Here is a 10,384-nt window from a genome sequence, read left to right as displayed (position 1 = left end):
TAATAAATACTAAAAATACTGTATAAAACAAATAAACATCTCAACTTTGCAATGTTTAGAGGTAATATTAAAAACCTGTAGCATACAATATGAAAATGAAAGGGTTATTTTTCTACAATTACAGCACAAACCTTAAATCAAGGCTTTTCTAGCTCAAAATGATGCAGAAGTAAAATCTGTTATGTACCCACATTCATGTGTACTATACCTTCAACTAGATTAAAAAAAAAAACACTTTTTACAAGCACAAATTCTTAAGTATTTTAATAATTTTTTATTTTTATTTTAAGAACATCAAATGCAGTGTCTGACAGTATTAAGTAGTAAGACTGATAGACCTCAGTCCGTCTAGAGAGGGATTGCACTCCAGAAGAAAACTAAATTTTAAAGATAAATCAAGAAATGCAGTATTCATCTTCCTACAAAGATGGTTGATGCTGTGGACCAGGGTCCTTGACTTGCGTTGACTGTGGTTGTGAATGTGATGACTGGCGAAGGATGTCGAAGAGGGAGGGTACTGATATTTCTGACCTGGAACTGCCTTTTGTGCAGTGGAGGTGCGTAGAACAGTTTGAGAATGGACACAGGCCAGGAGCCTGCAACAGAACCGTGTTGGTGGAAAAGGGGTATCAGAGCATGTGACTGCCTGCCTGAGTTTTGTTAATAGCTGGAGACATCATCAGATTTGACAGAGGCAGCCACCTAGTAATTCACTATGCAGGAAAAGCCTTGTTCAGTGCTTGGACACAGTGTAGTTGTGGTTTGGGTGATCCAAGACAGTCGTAGCTCAAGGTCCTTTCTGATGCCGTCCCCTCCACTCTCTTCACTTGTCCACTGTCTTTACTACTGTGTATATTAAAAACAAACATACATCAAAACATATTATCATTTTAATACTTACACTTTACACTTTTACATTCAGTTGCATCTACCAATGCAGGTTTATATTGTTTCCCCTGGGGGCTCCATATATTACTAATTATACAGAGAAACATTACACAACAGAATCCTATCTATACTTTGTATTAAGTAAATCAATTAAAATCAACCTAAGTACATTTATATTCAATTAAGTAATCTAAAATCACAAAATGTTAATAAATCAACTAGAAAAAGAAGTGAAAGTGATATAGACAACAATCTCTTACCAAATTGCCAGTAATCAGACAGATGTTTGGTGAATCTACAAAAAGGAAAGAAATGGTTCACTGAAAAGTCCTTAAAATCAGGAATTTAATTTTTACTATAGACCTTTTCATATTTTCGGGTTTCTCAGAAGTGGAAGTCGTTATAGTTGGGTAAAAGTCTATGGCGGTGAATGAGGGAATAAATTAAATATATTTTTTGTGTTCCAATTTTCTCAAATAGCAAAAGAAAAACTAAACAGTGTTTTCACAACTTTCAAAAAGATGAAAAAATAGAGAGAGATTGATAACGGCTGTCAGTAGAGAGAAAGATGTCAACTTTACCGTCACTCCCATAGCTGCTACAGGAAATCGTATTGGCTATAAGTGAAATACACTAGAAAGTCTTTCAACAAACAAAGGTGGATCTTTAATTTCTTTATAATGTAAATGTATGTTTCAGAATGGGGCATTTGTATGATTTGTACATATAAGTAACCTAGTCTGTCTAACTGCATCACTATATACAGACATTACAGGTCAAACCATTCTGATGTTCTTTTTATCTAAATAAACAACATATTATATGACTCTTAAAGGGTTAGTGCACCCAAAAATGAAATTTCTGTCATTAATTACTCACCCTCATTTCATTCCAAACCCATAAGACATTAAGTAAGTTCATATAATAAGTTCATCTTCAGAACACAAATGAAGATATTTTTGATGAAATCCGAGAGCTTTCTGATCCCAGACTGCTACGTAATTGCAACTTTTGCAGGCCCAGAAAGATAGTAAAGACATTGTTAAAATAGCCCATGTGACTACAGTGGTTCAACCTTAATGTTATAAAGCGACCAGAATACTTTTTGTGGGCAAAAAACAAAAATAACAACTTTATTAAACAATTTCCTCTCTCCGTGTCACTCTCTGATGCTGTTCATGTGAGCACCACAACGCATGCATGTGAAGCTGATGCAGAAGCCGGCCAATAATGAGCTGGCATTCTGACGTAGAACCTGGAAGTGCTGCACTGTGTTTACTACGTTAACAGTGTCAGAAACCGACAGTAGAAAAGAAATTGTTGAAAAAAGACGTTTTTTTTTTCTCCGCACACAAAAAGTATTCTCATCGCTTCATAACATTAAGGTTGAATCCCTGTAGTCACGTAGACTATTTTAACGAAGTCTTTACTACCTTTCTGGGCCATAAAAAGGTAATAACGTTGCAGTTTATGGAGGGTTAGAAAGCGCTCAGATTTCATCAAAAATATCTTCATTTGTGTTCCGAAGATGAACGAAGGTTTTACGAGTTGGAACAACATGAGAGTGAGTAATTAATAACAGAAATTTCCTAAATGCCCATTTAATAACAGGTTTTGGTACCCTCCCTACATATAAGTATATAAAGGATGAAAGCCTGTTGTGTCAGTCTCTTGATTTGTGGCTGTGCAGCTATTGTGAAACTCACCATCTTCATGTACTGAGTGTGAATGGCATCAAGGCCTTGTCCTGAAGAATCTCAGCACCAAACGCTAGAGATTACATCTCATCTGGTAACAAGAGTAAACATAATTTTAAGAACTCTAATGATCTTTACCCCCTGATATTGCATTGGTGATATAATTCAAATATATCAGAGGCAAAGAGTATGAGCAATGAGTAAGCTGGCCAAATTTCTGTCGAAAATATCTTACATGCTTAAAGTTGTCGACCCCCTGAACCACAGTCAGCATCTATAAAAGTATTTAAGTAAAAAATAAAAAATACATACATGTATACAAACAAATAAATAAATACCTTTGAGTGAAACAGTATGGCGTCTGTCTCACTAGCAAACATAACTACAAACAGACATAGAAAAATACAATAAAATAGATTAATGAACATGATATCCTGTTATATTAGTTAAATAAATGATTCTAACTACAAGCATTATAACATTTTATTTGTCACCAATGTTCCCTGATTTAGCTGATTATTTAGCCTACAGGCCTTTCAAGGACAATCTCACTGAAACAACCTGGGGTTAATGATTTTAAAATGTGAGACTTCTTTCAAAAACATGTAAAAAACTTACAGACCCACAACTTTTCAACAGTAGTGTACTGTATGATTGAGGTTTTGCTTACTATAGTCATCTGGTTCGTAGGCTTTGACAGGAGGTCGCTCAGCTCTGGTGGGGTGCAGGAGGCCATCAGCATGGAAGGATCTAGGAACATAACATGCGATTTGTCACAGAGCCAACATTATTTAGTATAAAATGCCAGGTTTATTACAAGGAACCAAGCTAGAGCAGAGGTGGAATGCAGAAAAGAGAAAGAATAATATACACAATATTAAAATATATATATATTACTTAAGATAACAACATTTATATTTTTAGTTTTAGAATTCAGTATCGTACATGTAGTGTCACTTACGTTTGGATGTCAAAGACTTCTTAACTAATAAGAAAATTGTAGATGCATGGTGATATAGGTTAGATATATTGTGAAATAAATGCATTTTAAAGTATTTAATGAGCTTTCTCAGTTCACCTGTGTTTCCTCCTTCTCTGTCAGCTTCCCCTGGGTTTTCTGTCGCCCCTAAAATTGCAGAACATTTTTTATCAATATTTGTTTACCATTAGAGATCAAAACGTGTTTGAAATAGTTTTCGCGCTCCATGTAAGTGACGTCACTGATTAACGGTACAGCAACTTTAACATTAAATAAATTAGTTTACTATCATCCATTAACAATTTGCCAGAAAAACCTTTACAAAACTATTATAACATCTCATCTACACATAAAGATGCGATTAAAAGCCCAAACTTTCATTAAACAAGAGCTCAAAATAGTAAAAAGTTAGTAGCCAACCGCTTCTGAAAACGGTTGAGATGCTAACGGACTTTTTCAAAGACACTAAATAATTTTTTTGAAGTAAATATTCAACAAAAGTGTATCAATTACACTTAAGAAAGGTATCAGGAACAGTTATATATATTATTTGTGTGATTTTATGGACTAAACTTACCTAAAATCAGTGAAAACAACAGCCAGACGGAGTCTTGCTGCTTGACGTTTCCCCGTTTCCATGGTAACTCAGATCCGCTCCAGGCTCTGGCGTTTGCTATCTTGGTAATCTCGCGATATCTCTTCAGACCGCAAAAAAATGAAAATGAGCATAATTTCTATTTTCTGAAATATCGACGTACCAACAAACTGCCACAGAAGTGGCAAAATAGGCCTAAATCGACACGTTTATTTCATATACATTATTACTATTATTATTATTATATAATATGGTTAAACACTTTTTTTAAAGGTATAGTCTGAGCTTATATCAGCATTGATTTATAAGTGATTTTCTTAACCTATTTCAACCATTTTACACTTAATAATTGTTTCACTGTTGAAACATCAACTGACTTTACTTCAACCATATTTCAACGTTGAATTTCGGTCATGTGCTGACTGGGCTTCAACCGTTTAGCATTCAATGTTGTATCAACGTTGTTTCACCGTTAAAACAACAACTGACCTTATTTCAACGTTGAAGGTCGGTCATGTGCCGGCTGGGCACTGACTCTGAACACTGGTTTACACTGTAAGTGTTGGTGTCCTTCAAATCAACACCAGAATCAACACTTTTCAACACTGGAAAATTAACACCATAAAAACAACCCTAAACAACACTGGAAATTTTGCTGTGCAGTTTCAGAACAGCAGTCACAGAACGGAAGTGAGGGGCAAAGCTCATACAATCTTACACATAATATGATTCATAATATGATTTATTTTTACATGGATTTTGACTGGATCGATATCTACAATATTTAATGAAAATATTTTTAAATAAGGCCACTTTTCAATTTGTATATAACATATCACAACATGCAATGAGTATTTTAGCCTAGTAATGTTTATTAATGTATACAAACAGAATAGTTCATTGTTTGTTTAACGATATACACCCTTTTAATTTTAAAAATATATTAATAGTTGTCTATAACAGACAACATGATGGTGGTGTCCTTCACAAATCACCAGGGCGGCCTCTCTTCGAAGCCCCTCTTCACTCTAGCAAAAACCATCCTGGAGTGGGCCCAAACCATCATGTTGTCTATTAACAGATAAACAGATAAAGCAGATAAACACTTAATATATAAATTATTTCACCACTAAGATGACTAAGACATGTTAATTTTGTCAGCTATTTATTTAGTGTTAGTCCTGTGTCAAATAGTTTTGATCATATTTAGTCAACCTTGTTCAGTTTAGTCAAGTTTAAGCCTGGGCATAGGCCTATTTTTTTTGTTTTTGTCAATGAAAACTTAGATACATTTTCGTCATGTTGCATAATGGTTGAATTGATAATAGGATAACAGTTATTTTGCTCAAAATTATATAATCACAACGATTGTTCTCATTTGAGAAATTTATATTTACATTTCATTGGAATTATTGCACTTCCATAAGCACAAATCTAGAGAATGTCAATGTCATATGCATCATGGTTTATGTTCATGGCCTTCTGAAGCAAAGTGATGCATTTGTGTAAAAAAATATCCTGAAAGTGTGACACGTGCGGCAAACAGCCAATCACACGGAACACACAGAGCGTCCGTTTGATTCACTTCTCACGAGAGAGCCGTGCAATTCACTTCTCTTCTGAAGATTAAGAGATCGTTATGAAAAATATCATGAAATTAAATGCATTTAAGGCAGGAATAAAAACTGCTGCAGTTAAAGTTTGAGAAGGCTGCTGAAAGAAAATATCTGACTATGTAATGCAGGATGTGAATCAAAGAAATATGCCTAATAATTTATAATGTAATAATTTATATTAGATTCACAAAGAGCTCAAATGAATACACATAAGCTTAATTTGTTTAAAAGCTTTATATATCGATGCATGTATTATATTTATATCAATTTAAAAGCAAGTTAAATATTAATTGTCAAATATTATATGAATATACTATTATATGAATTATACATAATTAATTCATATAATATAAATATAATAAATAATCAGCAGCAAAAGATGAGCAATTTTGTCTCTAAAATATTTTCACTATAAACTGCTTTAATTTGGAGCGAGATACAGGGGGAGTGGCTTTATTGCATCAGATATGTGTCACTTTACTCACAGCTGATTGGTCCAGTTTGGGTTTGTGATCTCTAACCCAGAATAAAACCTGCTCCGGAGCAGGTTAGCCGTGTAGCGTAAGTTACCATAGCAATGAAACCCGCTAAAAACCAATCCACCTTCATAAACCCGAAAAACCAGAGTTTACTCAAACTAATCTTGAACTTACCTGGGTAGAAACTGAAACCAGCTTTGTGCAACAGGCCACAGTTCTGACCGCGTCACGGGCAAAATACAAACAATACTCATGTGCTTGTTGTGCTGGGGGAAACATACATACGGCTCGCATGTTCGAAAGCAGAGGATTTTGTGACATTTGAATTCTCCGCGGTAATGGGATCTTATGCGATCATATTTTCCATTTGTGCTGGTAGATTACAGCAAAACAATCCACATGCACCCAAACTTCTGCTCTGGTCAGGTCGCAGGAAAATGTACTCGGTTACTAACTCGCGAATAACAAGGTCGTTTCTCCCTATCGACTGCTATAGGAACGTGAGAAGCTGCTATAGCTCCAACGTAGACTTTTAGGGTAGAGGGAGTACGACCTCTATCCATTACAGGTGCTGGTCATATAATTAGAATATCATCAAAAAGTTCATTTTTTTATTATAAATTATTTTTAAAAATGAAACTTTCATATATTCTAGATTCCCTACATGTAAAGTAAAACATTTCAAAAGTTTTTTTTTTAAATTTTGATGATTAGAGCGTACAGCTCATGAAAGTCCAAAATCCAGTATTTCAAAATATTAGAATATTTCCTAAAATCAATCAAAAAATGGATTTGCAAAACAGAAAAGTTAAAGTTCTTTAAAGTATGTTCTTTTGTGCACTCAATACTTGATCGGCAGGACATATTACAGCAAATGACTTGCTCCTAGCACAAATTACTGCATCAGTGAAGTGTGGCATGGAAGTGATCAGCCTGTGGCACTGCTGAGGCACTATTGAGCCTTCAGATCATCTGTATATTGTTGGATCGACTGTTTCTCATCTTTCTATTGAAAATATCCCATAGATTCAGGTCAGGCATATTGGCTGGCCAATAAAGCACAGTAATATCATGATCAGCAAACCACTTGGAAGTGGTTTTTGCACTGTGGGCAGGTGCTAAAGTCCTGCTGGAAAAGGAAATCAGCATCTCCATAAAGCTTGTCAGCAGATGGAAGCATAAAGTGCTTCAAAATCTCCTGGAAGATGGCTGCATTGACTTTGCACTTGATAAAACACAATGGACCAACACCAGCAGACGTCACGCCCCCCCCAAATCATTATTGACTTCAGAAACTTCACACTAGACTTCAAGCAGCTTGGATTCTGTGCCTCTCCAGTCTTCCTTCAGACTCTGGGACCATGATTTCAACATGAAATGCAAAATTTACTTTTATCTGAAAAGAGGACTTTCGACCACTGTTCACTGTCCAGTTCTTTTTCTCCTTAGCCCAGGTAAGATGCTTCTGACGTTGTCTCTGGTTCAGAAGTGGCTTGGTAGTCCTTTTCCTGAAGATGTCTGAGTGTGGTGACTCTTGATGCGCTGACTCCGGCTTCATTCTACTCATTGTGAAGCTCTCCCAAGTGTTTGAATCGGCTTTACTTGACAGTATTCTCAAGCTTGCGGTCATCCCTGTTGCTTGTGCACCTTTGCCTACCCAATTTCTTCCTTCCAGTCAACTTTGCATTTAATATGCTTTGATACATCACTCTGTAAACAGCCACCCCATACAGTAATGACCTTCTGTGACTTACTCTCTTTGTGGAGGGTGTCAATGATTGTCTCCTGGACCATTGCCAAGTCAGCAGTCTTCCCCATTAGTGTGGTTTCAAAAAACAAAAGATACCCGGATTTTATACTGTAGGGATTGTCATTTAATGAAACTCAAATGTAAATATTCTAATATTTTGAGATACTGGATTTTGGACTTTCATTAGCTGTACGCTCTAATCAACAAATTTACAAAAAAAAACTTTTGAAATGTTTTACTTTACATGTAGGGAATCTAGAATATATGAAAGTTTCATTTTTTAAAATAATTTACAATAAAAAAATGAACTTTTTCACGATATTCTAATTATATGACCAGCACCTGTAAGTCTTGAAGGAAGGACAATATCTGAGATATGTCACAAGTTAATGGGTCCTCGCCCCATGCTGTACACCAGGCGGCAAAGACAGCCCATTTCAGGGAGTAGAGACATCTTGTAGACGGAGCTCTGGCCTGAGAGATAGTGTTTAAGACGTTCTCTGGGAGGCTAGCAAGCTTCCGTTGAGAAACCACACATGGAGATCCCACAGCTCGGGTCTGGGGTGCCAAATTGTTCCTCTCGCCTGGGAGAGGAGGTCCCGTCTCAGGGGAATCGGCCATGGCTCCAGGGGCGATAACTGAGATAGCTCAGAGAAACATGGTTGGGTCCTCCACACAGGAGCCGCTAGGAGGACCTTGTGAGTACCCTCCTTGACTCGTCTGATCACCTGGGGGATCAGCGCGATTGGAGGAAAAGCGTAAAGGAGGAGGCTGGGCCAGTCGTGGGCCAGCACATCCCTGGCTTTTGAGAAATATGTTGGGCAGTGATGATTGTCTTCTGAGGCAAAGAGGTCGACCTCTGCCTTCCCAAAGACATCCCAAATTCTCTGGACAGAGCTGGGGTGGAGCGACCATTCTTCTGAGGGAAGGTTGCTCCGGGACAGCATGTCCACCTCTACGTTCAGCACGCCCTGTATGTGTGCTGCTCTCAGCGAGAGCAGGTTGCATTGGGCCCACTCCAGGATAGTTTTTGCTAGAGTGAAGAGGGGCTTCGAAGAGAGGCCGCCCTGGTGATTTGTGAAGGACACCACCATCATGATGTCTGACCTGACCAAGACGTGGTGACCCACCAGGAGAGGAAGAAAAACCTGGAGAGCTCGATACACCGCCATCATTTCTAGGCGGTTGATATGTAGCTTGTTTTCTAGGTCTGTCCATGCACCAAAGGCTGGACGGTTGTTCCACAGAGCTCCCCAACCCATCATGGAGGCATCCGAAAAGACGACCTTCCTCTTGTCCACCGCCCCGATCGCCACGCCCTGCTGGAACCAGCAGGTGTCCATCCAGGGAACCAGGGTTGTGACACACGTCTGGTTCACCTGGAGCAAGCAACGACCATGTTGCCAGGCTAGGGGCGGGACCCATGGTTTCAGCCAGAACTGCAGAGGGCGCATGTGAAGTTAGCCCAGCTGCAGAGCTGGAGATGCTGAGCTCATAAGACCTAGCATCCTCTGAAACATTCTGAGCGGCAGAGAAGCCCCGGGCGTAAAGGCCTGCACGAGCTGGTGAATGGCCAGAGAGCGGTCTGGAGTGACTGTGGCCCTCATGTGGATCGAGTCTAAAATTATTCCCAGGAACGAAACACGTTGGCTGGGGGATTACAAGCTCTTCGTAAAATTGAGCCTGAGCCCCAAGCACTCTAAGTGGTTGAGGATGACGGATCTGTGGGATAGTAGCTCCGCCTCCGACAGCCAGGATGAGCCAGTCGTCGAGGTAGTTCAGTATGCGTATGCCCCTTCGCCGCATCCATGCACTTTGTAAAAGTGCGGGGAGCCAGAGACAGCCCAAGCGGGAGGACTGTGTATTGATATGCCATCCCTTCGAAGGCGAATCTCAAGAACTGCCTGTGATGGTTTTTGGATGTGAAAATAAGCATCTTTCAGATCCAGGGTAAAGAACCAGTCTCCCGGGTGTATTTGTAAGAAGATCTGCTTCAAAGTGATCATTCTGAATGAGCGCTTTATTAGGGCCCTGTTCAGCTGTCTGAGATCGAGGATGGGCCGGAGGCCGCCATCCTTTTTGGGGACGAGGAAGTACCTGCTATAGAACCCCGACTCGCTCAGTGCTGGAGGGACCACTTCTATCGCCAGCATGGCGTTTACCTCGGAACGCAGGACATGCGCATCCTTGCTTTCCACAGAGGTTTGGACCACATCGTTGAAAAACAGGGCCCTTTGAGCGAATTGGAGTACATAACCTCGTTTTATTATGTTCAAAACCCAAGCTGACACTCTGGGGATGGCCTGCCAGGCCTCGGCCCGTGTGGTGAGGGGCTGAATTAGTTCTGGCACTAAGTCGCTGTGAGGGACTGTGGTGCATG

The 10,384-nt window shown here is 39.0% G+C and overlaps 1 long non-coding RNA gene across 1 annotated transcript; it reads right to left on the bottom strand.

Annotated features, from left to right (window-relative positions):
* Positions 1-310: 310 nt before the first annotated feature.
* On the bottom strand, positions 311-4,179 carry LOC127517141 (uncharacterized). The gene is made up of 8 exons (XR_007931189.1): positions 4,142-4,179; positions 3,664-3,711; positions 3,547-3,570; positions 3,256-3,335; positions 2,821-2,859; positions 2,595-2,676; positions 1,149-1,183; positions 311-846 (listed from the first exon to the last, which is right to left on the bottom strand). It is a non-coding gene; the product is annotated as an uncharacterized LOC127517141 (long non-coding RNA).
* Between the last annotated feature and the right edge of the window lie 6,205 nt (positions 4,180-10,384).

This window comes from Ctenopharyngodon idella, chromosome 8, assembly GCF_019924925.1.
Source record: "Ctenopharyngodon idella isolate HZGC_01 chromosome 8, HZGC01, whole genome shotgun sequence".
Lineage (NCBI taxonomy): Eukaryota > Metazoa > Chordata > Actinopteri > Cypriniformes > Xenocyprididae > Ctenopharyngodon > Ctenopharyngodon idella.
The sequence above is the reverse complement of the archived record's forward strand: the minus strand, read 5'-3'. Positions and strand labels throughout refer to the sequence as shown.